The sequence below is a fragment of the Vulpes vulpes genome, chromosome 13, assembly GCF_048418805.1.
Source record: "Vulpes vulpes isolate BD-2025 chromosome 13, VulVul3, whole genome shotgun sequence".
Classification (NCBI taxonomy): Eukaryota; Metazoa; Chordata; class Mammalia; order Carnivora; family Canidae; genus Vulpes; species Vulpes vulpes.
The window spans coordinates 51,150,699-51,168,011 of record NC_132792.1 but is presented as its reverse complement, the minus strand read 5'-3'; the positions used below and the strand labels follow the sequence as shown (position 1 = coordinate 51,168,011).

Here is a 17,313-nt window from a genome sequence, read left to right as displayed (position 1 = left end):
TGCTTAAGTGGACACAATATATTTTGTTCACCTCAGTTTGACAGTTATTGCAACACTATCATGGCTTTTTTTTTTTTTTTATAGCTCTTGAACGTCACTCTGGATCTTTTATACTAGGTATTCATCTACTGGAATGATTATCCTTCACGTCGTAACAGAACTGCTTTCTCTTCATTTTTTCTATCCTGTTCAAGCACCATGTTCTCAGAGAAGACTTCTAAAGCCCTCCTGCCCATCCCCATTTCAGCCTTTATCCCATTATCCTCTCTTCCTTTCCCATTATCTGTATCTGAAAGCATCTTATATATATATTGGTCTTTGTGTTTCTGGTTGCAGGCTTCCTTTTGGAATATAAGCTCCATGAGCACCGGCATTCTCTGTCCTCGTATCTCTAACTCCAGCACCTATGAGGGCTGTGGGTGCTCAGTAAACACTGACAGAGTGCATGACTGCACATGTATGCAGTCTGAGCAACAATGTTCTGAATATAGTTCTCTATTCTGTAAGGTGGAAACTACTGACAATAGATAATAAATGAGTGTGTACAGTTGCAATTTTCACCTATAGTTCCTCACATATTATGCACGTGCTGGGATTTTAATTAGACCCACAGAGCCAGCCACTTTTGCAGAAAGGCGATTTGCACCCTGTGCCTTGCCGGCTCTAAGCTTCTGCCAGAGAGCCTCTCTGTTTGCACATCTTGCAATCTTGGCGGTTTCTTTGAATTCCCAGCAGAAAGCAGCTAGATGCTAATGTCTGAAACTGCACTTCCAATCTTCTGTTGAGGTTTCTTTAGACCACTTTATTGTGTGCCTGGGGGGAGGGGGGAGGGTTAACACCATGCTTATTTGGCATAGGATCCTCAGAGTACCAAGGAAAAATTTTGGGTCTCTCATTATTGGCAATTCCCACACATGTCTGGCTTGGGCAGGAATTACACTGGAAAAAGCATCCACTTCGTGTTGGTGGATTTATTACAGCCTGGGATCTTTTGTCAGTAATCTTACCCTTCCATTATTACCACATGATACTAATAGATCTGGCCAAGAAGTCAGCTGTAATATCTTCAGGACAAATCCTACTGACATATGGAATCGACAGTTGGACACTACCTCTATTTTGAGGCGCTTCTGTTGGGTCTAGATTAGCACTTTAAGCCATATTGATAACACACTCTGCCAGCCTTCCAAATATGTGCTATGTTTGCATGTCAGCTCCATTCAGAATCTTCAGTATTTCAATTTTCCATTCAGTACAAAATAGAATATTTGATATCACTATCAAAATCAGCTATGTTTGTATCTTGTGAAATATGCTTTAGTGCCCTGGCCCAGAAAAGGCACCTGATAAATATTAGTTCCTCCTTCTGCTTTTCCTGCTATTTTAACAAAAATGCATTTTATTTAAAAGTACATTTAAAAGATCTGCATCTTTTATTTATTTTTTTTAAATCTGCATCTTTTAAAAACTCAACGTACATATAAAATATTTAAACATACAGTTTATATCTGATCCTCTTGTTTAGCTAAATAGAGCTACATTAAGTTCAAACGGTAAACTGTAATCATTATCAATATCAGAATCAGCTGCTTCAATGGCAGGAAGTTCGATCACACTATAAAGTTCTAAGAGATGGTGGATCTTGCATTAACCAAACCTAATATATATATATAAATATGTATTTGTAAAAGACTGGTATTATGAGATGATATGAATGTTTTACAAAAAATACTATTTTAAATGATGACCAATTCAAATTTATTTAAGATAAAATTCAATTTCAAACAGACTTTTATAGAAACTTACAGGATCCTATGTAATGCATACAGTCGGCCATAAACAGTTACAAAGCCAACTCAGAACCAACCATTATTTCTCAGCAATGATCATACAAAGGCTGTTCAAACTACAGGGTTGGTGCAGATGGGAAACTTTGTAGTGAGTCAGGATGATTACACCTGCACCCAGTGGTTAATCTTAATGTCATGAGAAGAGGCACCATCAGACACCGGGTTTGGTGGTGCAAGACAAGGCACTAACTATGAAGTTTTCTTGCCAAAAATATGAATCTGACCTGATTATGCCTAGATGTAATCACAAGGCTTTTATTCATTTTTTATTTTACTTCTATCACTGCAATGATCAAATAACAATCAAGGATTTTGTCTACCCAGGTCAGTTAGCTCACACTCACGAGACTGTGAGGTTTGTAACTAAGTTTATGTATGTGTCTGTCTGTGTAAAAAAGGAAGAAGACATTTTATATGTGCTCCTTGTATAACAATCCCTAATGATCGTCATCAGTGTGTCAACTAAATTGCCAAATTCTCACATGTATGGAAATGAAAATGACACCGCACATTGAGAAGACACTCCCAGAGCCCCGTTCCTCTCCCTGGTTGTGTGATACTGGGAGTCTTCTGCTCTGAGGTTCAGTTGTAGGCCCTATTCATTATTTTCATATTTTGCTCCTGGCATCTTATGCACCCAAAGGCATATGATGTCACTCTGACTTAGCCCTGTTTATGAAAGACTGCAAGAACAAAACAAGAATTGCAACATTATTAATAACACAGGAAATGGACATGGGTTCAGGTGTCTGACAAACACAGGTTAAATCCTGCTCCACTGGTAAATCACCCCACACTCCAGGTGGAGGCTCTCAACCTGAGTCCTTTACTCATCGACAAAGACCTTCATCCTCCCTCACCCCTCAGGTTCAGAGAAGCTAATTGTTATCACATTATTTTTGTGTAGTCCTTCAGAGTTTATCAAACATTTTCACAGATTTTACTTTATGAGTAGCCCAACAATCTTGTGAGAAATTTAAGGAAGAGTTCCTTTAAAAAATTTTTTTAATCACTATTGTTGTTTTAAGATGAGGAAACAACAGACCAGAGAGATTAAGAGGCTGGCCAAGACCCAACTGAACTAGGAAACCACAGAGCTGTCCCCGCCTTGCACTGTAGATCCTATATTCTTTCCTTGTTATACATGGTATTAAAAAAAAATGTGGTTTCATACAAAGTGAAGTTCTCATCAACAAGCCTGGAAAGCAAAGAGCACACAGCTGCCACCAGCCACCAACTCCAGTACCACAGGGGTCTGGTACGTGCTGCAAACTCAGAGGCAGGCCAGGTGGACATTAACCACAAGGAAATAGTTTCTCTTTCTCAAAGAAACATGATGTTTCTCATTTTTCTTTAAAGGCATAACCCGTTCTCTCTTTTGCTTTCTTTTTAACTCTAAGAAAACCACAGTACAAAAATAAGAAGAAGCGGCTATTAACACTCAACTTGATGGTTGGGGAATAACAGAGTAGGGTGGGGACTGCAGTAAACTGCAACTCTCCCTCTATGTTGGGTGTTGGTTACCATTCTTCTAAGGTATGGCATCCTCTAAAAGGGATAAAGTTCTAGGGTCTTAAAAGGCAGAAGAAGGGTGGTCCATTGCTCAGTGTCAGCCTGTGAGAACCTGAATGAATACTAAAGCGGTATGAGATCAAACTAGTATTTATGTTTTACTAATCATCTAAAATCTGAAGATTAATATCAGTTCTACTTACTAAAGCTGTTGATGGCTTTCATGTGACAAAGGTTTCCAACAGCATTCAAGGCATGTGCTTAATGCAAAATGTTTAATATACTGTAAATTCTTTATAGTAACAATACTAAAAACCTTACCATATCCAGGGATCTTTGGGATTGAGAACCACATGTTGCCATTTAATTTTTACTTATAAAAAATCATTACAGTAATTCAAGAGATCTGAAGGGCTTGCAGGGGTAAAATTCTCTTATCTGGGTTCAGAAACCTGTGTACAACTTCTAGTTTGGCAAACAAATGTCAAAAAATATGGAATTCCCCTTAAAGATATTATGTACAAACAGAGCCATCAAATTTAGAATAGAAAGCCCCAGATGGTCTATTAGTATCAACAAAAACCACTGTCCTTGCCAATATGAATTTCATAAAGCAGAAATCATTTTCAGGCATGCACAGACAGACATATCACATCCATGAATACTTATTAACCATATGCTCGATACCAGGTAAAAAGTACTTTATTACATAGCCTGTAAAACATTACTTTAAAAACAAACACCAAGTGTTCAATTGAATTGTTTACTCATATGGCAAAGGCACGGAAGTCTTTATGGAAAGAGTGGCCTGTACTCCCATGTTTTAGAGCGAGATAGGGTGGTGATTATGGCTGTGATGGGCAGGCTTTAAAAGCAGAAACAAGGCCATCAGCAAACCTGTTTGTGTTGGGCTGTCTTGAACATTTTAACTTATGTTCTCTTTTTCTTTATGATGACCAAATTTCTGGGATTCAATATCTGTGTGGTTAATAACCTAATGACTATAAATATGATGGAACTACCATGTAAACCAAAGTGTCTTTGTACAATTATTACTGGTGTAATAAGGAATAGAGACTTAGAGAGTTTCAGTAGCTATCCCCTACCCCTGTAACTCAAAGAGGAAGAAAGTAAGAGAGATGAGGATGAGAGCCACAGGTCTTAATCAGTCCACCTTGAGAACTTTCTAAAATTGTAAAAGGAACCACGGTATGATGGAAGCTCAGTACTTGGAAGCCAGTGTTGTAGGTGGACATGGCCCGATTAGGTCCTTGGGGCTTCTGGAGATGGAAGGCTGGGAAGGCTGGGAATGCAGGCTAGATTTGGGATGTAGAGCCCAATGATCATCTAAGATCCCTTAAAGAGCTTAAAAGTACCACAGTTGTTTAAAAAAAAAAAAAAAGAAAGCCAAAAACAAACAAACAAAAAAAACAGACACCATCCTTAGTGAACATGTGTCATTTTTCTATACTATACATTCTTAAATAACCTTTGATGTTCTATTTTAAAGAAGATAGCTTTTTTTTTTCCCCATTCACATCATTGATGAGAGAGATTCTGTGCGATAAATAAAGCTCCATTGAATCCCATTTATAGGATCCAAGAGCAGTTTATGGATCAGTCTGGAACTATATGAGGCTTAGCTGGTTTTGTGAAAATATTTATAATACAACAGTGAAAAAAATCAATAAAGATTTATTAAGGTTTTCATTCTCTGCATAGGCTTAAAATGGGTTCTAACCCATTAAAAGGGACTTTAATATTTTTAGAGTTGAAATATTATAGTTTACTAATTTTTGTCTTGAGTTGACCTTTTGCAATAAGTAGGTCTTTCTCCTGGGCAGCTGTGAAGATGCCTGGCTCCACTGCTAGACTTTGTCAGCCTCATCAGGTGATGACACCTGAATTTTATGCCAAGATACACACGCACTCACAGGCAATGAGCTTTTCTCTACTTATATTATCTTTCTGCAACAGAGAAAGCAAGCATAACATTTCTTTGACCTTTGTGAATAGTGTTTGGAGGCTCATCTGATACTCTTTAAAATAGGCAATTAAAAGAATCTGGCTGAAAATCTGATTTCTGATATATGTAAGAAAAATTAATAGCTTCTACTTATTGAACGTCTACCACTTGCCAGATGCTTTTTACCTTGGAGCCTCACCTAGAAAAATCAAGTTACATTTAACATATTCCTCATAGGATGGTTGTGAACCATAGGTGGATGTAGGAGATTGTATAAATGGTTAGAATTCTTCTCTTCCCTGTACCTTCACTGCTTGCATTATGACTTCATAGGTCCTACCAGTAAAAAATATTGCCTATGTCTCTACTCTTAATTCTTGCCTTTTGTGACTCACTCTGTCTAATGAAATGCAGTGGAAGCAACAGTGTGTCAAATTCTGAACCTAGACCACAAGGTTTTATGCTTCTGCTCTCACTCTTGGAAATTTGGGGATCCTCTGTGTGAATAAGCCCAAACAAGCCTGCTGGATGAGAGGCATGTGAACAGACATCGTAACTGCACTCCAGCCCAGCTAGGTGCAGACATCTAGCTGACTACAGACACATATGTGAGCCCAACTGAAAGCAGAAGGGCTGCCATACTGCACCAGCTCCAACTATAAACCTATGGAATCAGGAAGCCAAATAAATGGCTATTGTTTTAAGCCAGTAAGCTGTGGGGTGATTTGTTACTCAGGAAAAACTAACTGATACAAAAAGCATTACTTTCTTCACTGTACTAAAGAGAGCTATGGAAGATAGTAACTTGTCTAAGGTCACTCAGACGGTTAAGTTGAAAAGCTATCAGGTTATTATATCTGTCTTATGGGCCTACCCACTACCGTAGTGACTTTTTTTAAATGTAAATGATGTAAACATAAATGAAAAAGGACATGTTGAGTGATTTCTACATGCTCTGTGTCAGGGCTAGACATATTTCCTACATTTGGGAAATTTTACAATCTCTATTTTGTTTTTCATTAAGGAAGTTGCAACTTGACAGTTTTCCTCACGCTACCGCTTTAATCTGAATATGCTGTTTTCCAGGTTTGAACCTGCTCAAACCCTCTCTCAGAAACCTCTCTTAATGTCCCAAGATAGACTCAGAATTTCCACCTATGGCTGTTTGCAAAATATAACTACAATTACCCTCACTCTTTCTTTTATCCTCATCATTTATAATAGGAATTTTTGGTATCATCCATCAAGAGGTAAAGACCATTTCCCTAGCCCTTGAATCTAGACTGGACTTGTGATTTGCTCTGGCCAAGAAGTATGGCAGACATGACAGTGTGACAGTTCTGAGGTCAGGCCTAAGGTGTCTTATATAACTGCATTCATTCTCTAGGTACCCCTCACTCCCTCATGTAAAGAAGACAAGGTTAGCCCTGCTGAAGGATGAGAGGTCACAGGGACCAAGGTTTGATCAGCCAGGTTGTCCCAGCCCACACTGCAGACATGTGAGAGCCCAGCTAAAATGAGCAAAGGTCAACGATAGCTGAGCACTGTTGTATGTGGGATCCTGGTTGGGACCGGAGAAACTGCCCAACTAAATCCAGTCTAGATTGCCAACTGCAGAACTAACAAATGGTCATATTAAGCCACTAAGCTTGTTGTGAAGCAAAAGATAACACATACAGATCTTTTGTGTTTTAAAATTTTTAAAGTACTTTGAAAACTTATTTTTGGAACAGCACATATATTCAGTAAACGTTCACTGAATGGATGAATAAATGATGAAATATCCAATTACACTGAGATAAGATTTCTCTGATAAAACAAGACATATTTTATTTTTGACTTTTTATTTTTATTTTGGAGTATCTTCTTTCTCCCCTGGCTGTGAGACAGAATGATGTTTAGCAGGGGTCTGAAACTTATCGGATGTACTCACTAAATGCTGGCTCTCACTGATCTTGTATGTGAACTAAAATGCCACACAAAACAAAAGCCAAAGCAAACACTAGCACTGAGGGATGCAATTTCAAAATCAGGGCAGATGCTCCTGGTATTTGTGAGGTAGAGATTTAGGGGGCAAGGGACATGCTTTTGTTCTTTAATACTGGCAAGCTTCTTTCTCTTTCGAAGTATACAGTAGTGCCCCCTTATCCACAGTTTGGCTTTCGTGGTTTCAGTTATCCACAGCTTCTGTGGTCCTGAAGCAGATGACACCTGATGTGCTATCACAAAGTCAGTAGTAGCCTAACGCTACATCATGATGCCTCTGTCACTCCCTTCACTCCATGTCATCACATAGGCATTCAATCACTTCACACCATCACCGGAAGAGGAAATACAGTAAAATAAGGTATCCAGACAGAGACCACATTCATATGACCTTTATTATAATATGCTGTTATACTCATTCTATTATTATTAGTTATCATTGTTAACCTCTTACTGTGCCTCACTGATAAATTAAGATTTATCATAGGTATGTATGTATAGGAAAAACACAGTATACACAGCATGCGGTACTACCTATGGTTTCAGACATCCATGGGGGGTTTGGAATGTGTCCCCTCTGGACAAGGGAGGACTACTGGTCACTCTTTGAATGACCCATAGCTACTCAAGTCACCCAATTTTGAAGCACAGGAGAGTCCTGCTGTATGAAGATCATGACAAGAGGCATCTCTCACACTTCCTTAAGGATAGGAGTTCTCAACTTTTGCTGCATATTGGAAGCAATTGGGAAGTTCTAAAATAATGTCTCCAGAGATTGGTTTGACTAGTTTGGGGTACAAACTGCACGTGGGGACTTTTAAAAGTCCCCTAGTGATTTTATTGAACGGTCAAAGTTCAACCATTCCCGAGAGAGCTGCCACCAGTCAAGTGGTTATTATTTAACTTTCAAGGCAGACCTAACTAGACTTTCATGTTTTATATGCCTCTAATCAAAACACAGCACTGAAATACTGTAGTTAGAAACTAATTTCTTATTATGGACAATGACTGGCTCAAAAGGAATTAAGTAATTATCAGATGAGTAACTTCCTAATGATTTACTCAACAAGCCTATTAGGGACACTTGGCAGGATCTTCTATGTCTGTAAAGGCCTTGAGAATAATTAGGTATTCAAAATTTTATTATCATAAACTAGAAAACCACATAACGCTATAAATCATATTAAATAATAAATTCAATCTAAATTTAAGTGTATGATCCATAAGCACATTAACCTAAAATTTTTGTTTGAAAATGTGTCTTACATATACTTCATCACAAATTAAGTATAATTTAATATTTTAGTATGATTTTTAGTTCAGATTTAACATGGGTATTTTAAGAAACTGTGGTCTTCTCTTCTTAATGCAGAAACGACCTTCACAAGGCAACAGTATTATTTTCAGGGGCTATTTCTTTTTTAAGAGAGTTCAAAAGTGCTAAAAAATGATGAATATTAATCTTATGCTATAAACTAAAATAATGCATGCAAATTGGCTTGGTGCCAAAGTTCCATCCTCAATGAATTCCAAAGCTACGATCACAATCACAAACAGACCTCTAGCACATATTCAGCATCAGAATTTTCTAAGCCACAGATTCCCTAAGTCAAAAATCTGATTTGACCCTTTAATTTCCTAAAATTGGAAAATGAGGTCCAGAGAGGTTAAATGAATCAAGCAAAACCCCTAACCAAAGGGCTGGGAATCAAGCCCAGGAAGCCTGAGCATGCACTCTCTCAGCTTTCTGGAAATGGGCACAAGCAAGATCACAGCAGAGCGTGTTCAAGCCCGTGTTCAAGCCCCACACAAATGGTGGCTGGCTGGCCCCAGATTTTGCCAACCTCTGCTACAGACAGTTACACTGAAAGAAGATCTTGGCAAAAAGAGCACTAGTTATCACTTTGTGCCCTAATTATTCTTATCAAGAAACAGATTGTAGTCAACTCTACTATTTAATACATTAGCTATAAATATAGTTACTGAATTTTTCTAGTCTACTATTAACTTTGTACATTAACATGGTACATTTATACAGTTAATGAACCAATACTGGTACATTATTATTAAGTAATAGCCATACATCATTCAGATTCCCTTAGTTTTCACTAATGTCTCTTTTTGTTATCCCCTCCAGGATAGCATAGTACATTTAGTTTGCACTATTTTTTTTTTTTATTAGTTCAACACTAGGTGTGTGTGTGTAAGAGAGAATGAGACAGAACACGAATCTTTCTCCTTCATTCAGCCACGTAAGTGCAAAACCCTACAAATTACTGTTCTCATATTGTCTAATGTAAAAGAAAAGGTCATATGTTAATAAAGTAACCTAGAGTTTTAATATGAGAAAACCACTGTGGGGAGTGAGAGGTTAGACTAAAAAGAACTTGACATTAGAGGGACCTAGAAACATGGTCTCTGATTTCAACATGGGTTAGCAAAATCTAAAAAGCAAGGGATATGGAAGAGTAATGTGAGGATTTAAAGTAATAAAAGACAGGTCGCACAGAACTATAGTAAAGCAGAAGAAAGAAGTAATATTGTGAAATTTGTCATCATTTACTTTAGGGGAGTTTGCATTTTTAAAATCCACAGAAATGCAGTTACAGTTTCCTTGCCAATATTTGTATAAAACATTTTCCAAACAAGACTGATTCATCTTACTCTGAAATGAATTGTTAGATCACAACAGAGAATGTTAAAGAGTTTGCATCCCTTATAGAAATGCCAAACATTTTACTCTGCCTCATGCTGTACTATAAATAGGGAAATTCAAATGCTAAAAATGTTCTCCAAGTTGCCAAACATAGTTCTTTAGCATCTACTTCCTAGTACAAATGACTCATTCTTCCAAAGTTTGAAAATGAAAGCTAGTTACGATTCACGGAGAAATACTGCAGCTTACGCCAATTAATTAAACGCAAAAGATATTTCATTTAGGTCTATTTCTTTTTTCTTAGGTCGAATCCACTGAAATGCTTCTTTAGATTGTTACTGAAGTTTTATTAAAGAGTATTTACTCCAATGACAGTTGGATTTTTAATTAACAATTAGAATAGTCAGGCAACATGAAGATTGTTGGAAAATAATGATGCTGATTGAAATGACTTTGAAATTCATTAGCTGCATTTGAACGTAATAGATGTAAAATTTATTTACTGAAATAAAAACGTTAATAGTGAAGTCAGAACACGAAAACTAATAAGCTCACCTAACAAGACAGTACAAATAATGCTCCAATCTCTTAGAACACAAGGAAATGAAACTCTAAGAAATGTAACCTGATTAAGAAAAATAGTACTTCTTAGGAAGAAATCACCTTTTGTTGTAAAAAGAACAATAAATAGGGGAAATGCCATTCATTTATGGTTGGTATTTCAAAATAGCGTACATATGTATGTATATCTTATAATAAGTAAAGAGAACATAAAGAGTACAGGGGCTTGTGTAACACATCTGAGGTCAGCACTTGCTGGGAGAGGCAATAGCTGACTTTCCCTGAAACCTGGAACAGGAAACTGCAGCAGATGCTCCTGTGATGTAGTTGGGGGGGGGGGGGAGAAGATAGCGGTTGGGGGTGGCAGGGCATGAGAGGTTTCATAACATTTTCTTCTAATCAACTGACTCTACTGTCAGCCTTTAATCTTCTTTCTGCAACTCACCATACCTCATATTATCTCATTACCAACCACTTACTCTAGAACAGCAACATTTTCTTTAAACTGAACACAAATAATTATTGCAATGTCTTGTTCAGGCTTCACTAAAAGTCTTCACCTGTTTTGACTTGCATAGATTTATTTTTGCAAGCCTTCAATGGAACTGTTTTGATTAAAAATTTTATGGTATATAAGAAAGAGGTGACTTAAGGACAATTCTTTGACTTTGGACAAGTTATTACTAAAGTTTGTATTATCATGCTCACTTACATGTAAACTTTAATAATCCTATTTGAGTGTTTCCTTTTTTTCTCAAGGGTGGGGAGGGGTAGAGGGAGAGAGAGAATCTTATGCAGGCTCCACACCAGCATTAGGCCTGACATAGGGCTCTATTTCACAATCCTGAGATCATGACCTAAGCCGGAACCAAGAGTGGGATGCTTAACTGAATGAGCAACCCAGGTGCCCCTTGAGTGTTTCCTTTTTAACAAGTGATGTGCTATTTCAATGAACTCTAAATTAATTATAAAATAAAATGCATAACTTGCAGACAAATTTTTGAGAAGACATACTGGTATATGAGATATATATCCAATATATAAATATTTTCATAAGTTTCAAAAATATAAGTCTCAAATTAATATTTAATATGTTATAATATCAAAACAGACAACAATTGCTTTCATTAACTGATGTTTCAGTATTTAACTTTTTTTTTAAAGATTATTTATTTATGTATTCATGAGAAACACATACAGAGAGAGAGGGGCAGAGACACAGGCAGAGAGAGAAGCAGGTTCCATGCAGGGAGCCCGATGTGGGACTCGATCCCAGGTCTCCAGGATCAGGCCCTGGGCCAAAGGCAGCACTAAACCACTGAGCCACCCGGGCTGCCTGGTATCTAACATTTTGGACAAACATAATTAGCCTATGATGATTTTTATGTGTACTTATAAAACAACGAGACAAGATAAGCAGGTTTAGGCTGCTATTTGCAAGCATTTCTCTGCAATAAATATGTATTTTGTCTGACTTGTGTTGTCAGCTTGCCAAAAGGAGTCTGAGGACATGTATATATTAAGGGTATGGATGATCCTTATTTCTAATAAATAAAAAATAGGTTGTATGATTGCCATTACTTTTTCTTTTAACATTGAATTTTATGCCACAGATATTCAAAAAAGCTGATACGTAACTTACCAAATATATTAACATATTTAAGATTTACAAAAAGTATAATACAACAAACACTGGTGTAACTACTACCCAATTTAGGAAATAAAACACTATGGTAAGTATATAAGAATTTCGGCCAGATGATTGCAGCTTAGAACAACATCGATACTTCTTAGGCTTCTTGTCTCAGGAGTGAGCAATCCATTTCATAGATAAAGTAACAATAGGTGACTAAATATAAAAACTAAGGAAAGCTGCCATGGGCGCTTGCAGCATTCGAGTGACATGCTTGTTCATCTGTCACTAAAGGCTTTCTACGTTCTAAGAGGTCCTCCGACAGACAGCATTATTTTTTTAAAAAACATTTCAGAATCATTTTATTTACTGAGACTTTAAAAAGAGGATTTGGATTTGAATCTTTACCCCCCTAACAATGTAAACCCCCTGGGACACCTCTGAATCCCAGTGGTCTTGTGAAGAGGCTGCAGGGAAACAATGATCCAGGAGAGGACAAAGGGTGAGAAGCAAGACTTGCATGGGGTGGGGGGAGACAAGGGAATCCGCATCCTGAAAACAGGATGGATGTAGTGACGCTGTATAAGGGAGGTCACACAAACAGGCTCTGCTCTAGACCACGCCCACCTCAGCACAGCAACCCGGACCTTGCCTCCCATCACACAGCCCTCCAGGGGTTCTGGAGAACACTCCAGATTCTGGAGAATCGAGACTCAGGTACCTTCTCACATACCAAAGCAGAACGGGTATACAATGTGTACTGGCTTAGTAAATGAGGATACTATCCGCAGCTCCCTATGAAACACATTTGTGGAGGGTCCAAATCTCTTTGGGACCAGCCTGTCACGGAGCCAAAATTTCTACCTAAAAGACCAAAAGGCTACAGAATTTAAAAACCATGGGAAAAATTTGGTCTCAAAACTGGGAATAGCTGTTTCTGCAGGAAACATTTGTTTTTAGCTTAGGACCCTATTAATTAGGAAGCTTTGATTCTAGTTCTCTCCTCAAACAGTTCATCAAAAAGCAGTGAGCAAAACTTGGTTCTTTCCTTTCAGCCATGAAGGATTTCACAGAATTTCTTCTGCATACTAACCTCCCTCCTTTCTCTGTCTTTCCTACCTTATATTTCCTAGGCCTCATTTTACCCCCACCTGTTTTTAATTTTACTCTGTCTTAATATGTTTTATATACATATATATAAATTGCACCTTATTCTTAAAAGCTCTTCTGGAGCAAGCTAGGATATAAACTAACAGTTGCCAGCTTCTCACAAAGATGAAAACAGCTTAGAGATAATCCAGTTCTATCCTCCATATTTTACGGATGAGAAATCTGAAGCTCTAAGGTCCCAATGACTATTGGTTCAAAGACGGGGTGGCATTTAGGGATCCCAAATGTAACTGGCTGGTCTTTCCTCAATACCTGATTACCTTCTATGACACTGTTCTGTTGTCTCTCCTTTTCTTAAGACATCACTGCCCAAGGGGTGCTGCTAGACATTTCTCCCCACCTGAGAGGATAAAAGCTTTAGGAAATTCTGCTCTCCACATCTTGCTGTGGAGAGTCACAAGGAAATTCTGAGAAATTTGCAGTAAGTACATCAATTTAATTTCATTTAATCTCTGTCTCTCAAACATATCGGATCATAAATGAAACTTTTTTTTTCTTTTCTCTTTCAGGAGAGGTGGCAGGGAGCTGCACTCATTAACACCACTCTTTGGGGGGGATCCCTGGGTGGCTCAGTGGTTTACCACCTGCCTTTGGCCTGGGGTGTGATCCTGGAGTCCTGGGATCTAGTCCCACATCGGGCTCCCTGCATGGAGCCTGCTTCTTCCTCTGCCTGTGTCTCTGCCTCTCTCTCTCTCTCTCTCTCTCTCTCTATGTCTCTCATGAATAAATAAATAAACTCTTAAAAAAATCACTCTTTGGGGGAGCATTGGGGTAAGGCAAGACCTCCCAAAGGCAGCTGTCTAAATCCTCACTGCAGGTGAGAGAGGAGAATGGTCAAACATCCATCTTATCGACTTATGGGCTTGAATAGTGGCTTCTCTCCATACTGGCAAGTCCAACACTGCTGGCCCCAGGACTGGAGCACACAGAAAGGTACAGGACCCACGCAGTCAAAGAAGTGTTAGGAAGAGGGAGAGCAATGGCCTTGGCCTTTCTCCCAGTGCAGCTTGGGTGATGCTCTGCAGGCATGCTGCGGAGTACAGCTCACCCCGACAGCCACAGGATGCAGGGCCTGGAATCCATTGACCTGCACCCACTAGAAGGACACAAATTAAAAATTCTTCTTCCCCTGATGTAAACTCCAAGAGGGAAGGGGTGTACAGTTTGAAAACCAGCAATGTAACCCACTGTGTGTGCTTCTCTGACTGCAGACCCCAAAAGGGGCTGTGTGCTTCCAGACCCCAAAGGGACAGATCGTTAAGCAAATTCTGTTCTTGGTACAAGAGGGGTCTGTGATGGGGTGCACAGGGACCTAATGCCTAGACCCTAAGGCAGACAGCCCCAGCACACATGTGATCCACTCTCACCATCTGTGGAACCCAGGACAAGTTACCCTCTCTGAGCTTCAGTTTCCTCGTCAGTAAAATGGGAATCATAATAATGGTAGCAGTGGTGGGGAAGGCGAGTGGGTTACATGAGTTAATATCTGCAAAGTATTTAGACAACTGCTTGCCTCACAGTCGGTGCAGTTTAAGTGTTTGTTAAATAAAAGAGTGTCATTAAGCGTTTACTCCCAATTTCTCTCCACTGGTATGTGCCTCCTTTCCCAATAGACAAAGATGAGCTGTAACTGGTGAAACAAGCCCTTGGCGACTCGTCATTTTAAGACAAGGATAGTCCTTGTCTCCTGGTTACCAGGATGTGAATGAAGCCAGACCAGGCGAGGGTTCGGCCCCTAGAGGTGCACCCGCTGACGGAGCAGCCTGCGAGCTCCCACTGCTTTCTGGCAGGCAGAGGTCCACGCTCCGCAGAGCCGGGTGTCACTAGTGCATGCTAATGACCGGGTCTCCAGTACAGTGGTTACCGGGGTTCCGGGAGAACAGGAACAAGAAGGCAGCATGGGAGACAGGGCCGCCAAGTCACAGCCACACCAGCAGTTACCCTGCAAACTGTCTTCTGAGGCCAGCCTGTCCCCCAGCCCCCTGCAGGAGCAGTAGGGACCCGCCCCACCTCTGCTTTTCCTCCCTTAGTAGCCATCAACTTGGCTGTTAGAAATGATAACATAAAAACTACTTTTAAAACAGACCAAATAAATGCACCAATTTATTGAAGCAATAAAGGGAAACAGTTTTGTAACATCTTGGTTAATTTTACTTGGTTCCTTTGGTTTTTACTGGAAAATACCACCATCTATATTTTACATATTTTTAAGAGGTTACACAAACACGTCTTTAAAAAAGACTGCTAAACACATTTTAAAAGACTGAGAAATTTAAAAATGAAGCAAATAATGGTACCTGGATGGTATTATTAAGCAGCAGAGTAAAAGATCTGCTTTAGGTGTCTAAGGCTGATCCTTACACAGGTCACATAGAAAGCCAAGAAGGGTCTGCAATAATCTAATGACCGCCTGTACACCAACATCATTGCAGCTGTAATTTTAGAAATGTCTTAATTTATGTTACATAGTTCTTACAAAAATATACAGGAAGTTCTCATAAATACAAGCCAAGACTGGGGGATATGGTAAATCTCTCTTGGAGCCATAAGGACTACAGGCCCTTGGACTCGGCTGGGAATGGGCCCGCACACCTGCTCTTGGAGCTCCCCTGGTCTAGCTCACGTGCTCTGTGAACACAGCAGCCTGCAGCCTGACATCACTTTCTGCTCTAGTGCAACACACACGCATGCACACACGTGAAATCCCCAGATGCCTGGGGCTCCTGGGGACCATCACACCACACAGTTCCTGTGCTGGGTGGGGAGGGGAGGTTAGCAAGGAAGTGGGGTGCTTCTGCTTCTTAAGCAGCAGAAACACTGAGCCTCAGTCTTGTTTTACATCTCTGCCAGTTTGGTTTCCAAGAAAGGGCTAGCACATCCGTTTGAACCTTCATTTTCACAGTTGAATTTAAAATTCTGGACATTTGGGGCATAGCACCCTCTTGCACTGTCCCTAACAGTGTACTGCTGACCTCAAAGCCTATTAATGTGTCTTTTTTCTCTTACCTTAGGCAGCTCACACTTGCTTCTGTGAATCACCAGACGAGGTACATAGGTTGTTTTTCATTTACACTGACATGAATACTAATGCACAGGGAGCGATCGCCAAGCAGGTCTGGTGTGTTTATAAACTTCATGATTGTAATTCTTGTTACTATAGTAGTTAGATAAGCACACTGCTGTCTTGAAGCCTTTTTTTTTTAATGTAATACACGCATAATGCAAGGTGAAGAAAACTATCACTTGAAGGACAACTATTTCCCTAAATTATGATTTGCACCTACAGCAAGGAGAAGCTTTAAAGTATTTTAAAAAAAATCTCTAAGCTAATCTCTTGCTTCGGATTTTGAGATTCTCCACTGCTGTTCCCCCATTCTGTATGCACAGCACAGATTCCTGCCAAGTCTATTACAGTGAACAAACAATGTCTTCTCTGTCAGAACAGACAATGAATAGTATCACAAAATTCTCCTCTAATGTACAGCCTCTATTCCCCCCACCCAGACCCTTCAGAAAAGAACAACTAGGATGAGGACTGATGAGGAAAGCATTACTCGCCCCTTGCCAATCTGAAAGTGCATTCTAGCAAGCTAAGGACTAGGTCATGTCAGCCATATATTAGCTGCTAAACAGAAAAAGCTGACAAGTTTATTTTATTTTTCAATTGGATCATATATTTGTGCATTTCTGTGGGTTGTGTCCTTGGGTATCTCTATCAGGAAGGAAGGAGGCAGTTTTATCAGATGTAATTTCAGGGCTTAGCAAAAACGGCTTTTGGCTACAGACTGAGTAGCAACAGGGGAGCTTCATAGAAATGACACAGCAATTTGTGTTAAAATATTGGCAGCCGATTCATGAATGCTAAAGCTGACTATGAATTCAGCTGCCTCTGTTAAGCCTTTATTCCCACTAAGCTCATGATTCATAAAGAAAGCGCCCGGAGTTACTCCCCTGAAACATACAGTTATGATGCTGACAG

The 17,313-nt window shown here is 39.3% G+C and overlaps 1 protein-coding gene across 1 annotated transcript in view; it reads right to left on the bottom strand.

Moving 5' to 3' along the window:
- The window catches only part of PAG1 (phosphoprotein membrane anchor with glycosphingolipid microdomains 1), a 141,335-nt gene that overhangs the window by 42,320 nt on the left and 81,702 nt on the right, over positions 1-17,313 (bottom strand). The window lies entirely within an intron of this gene.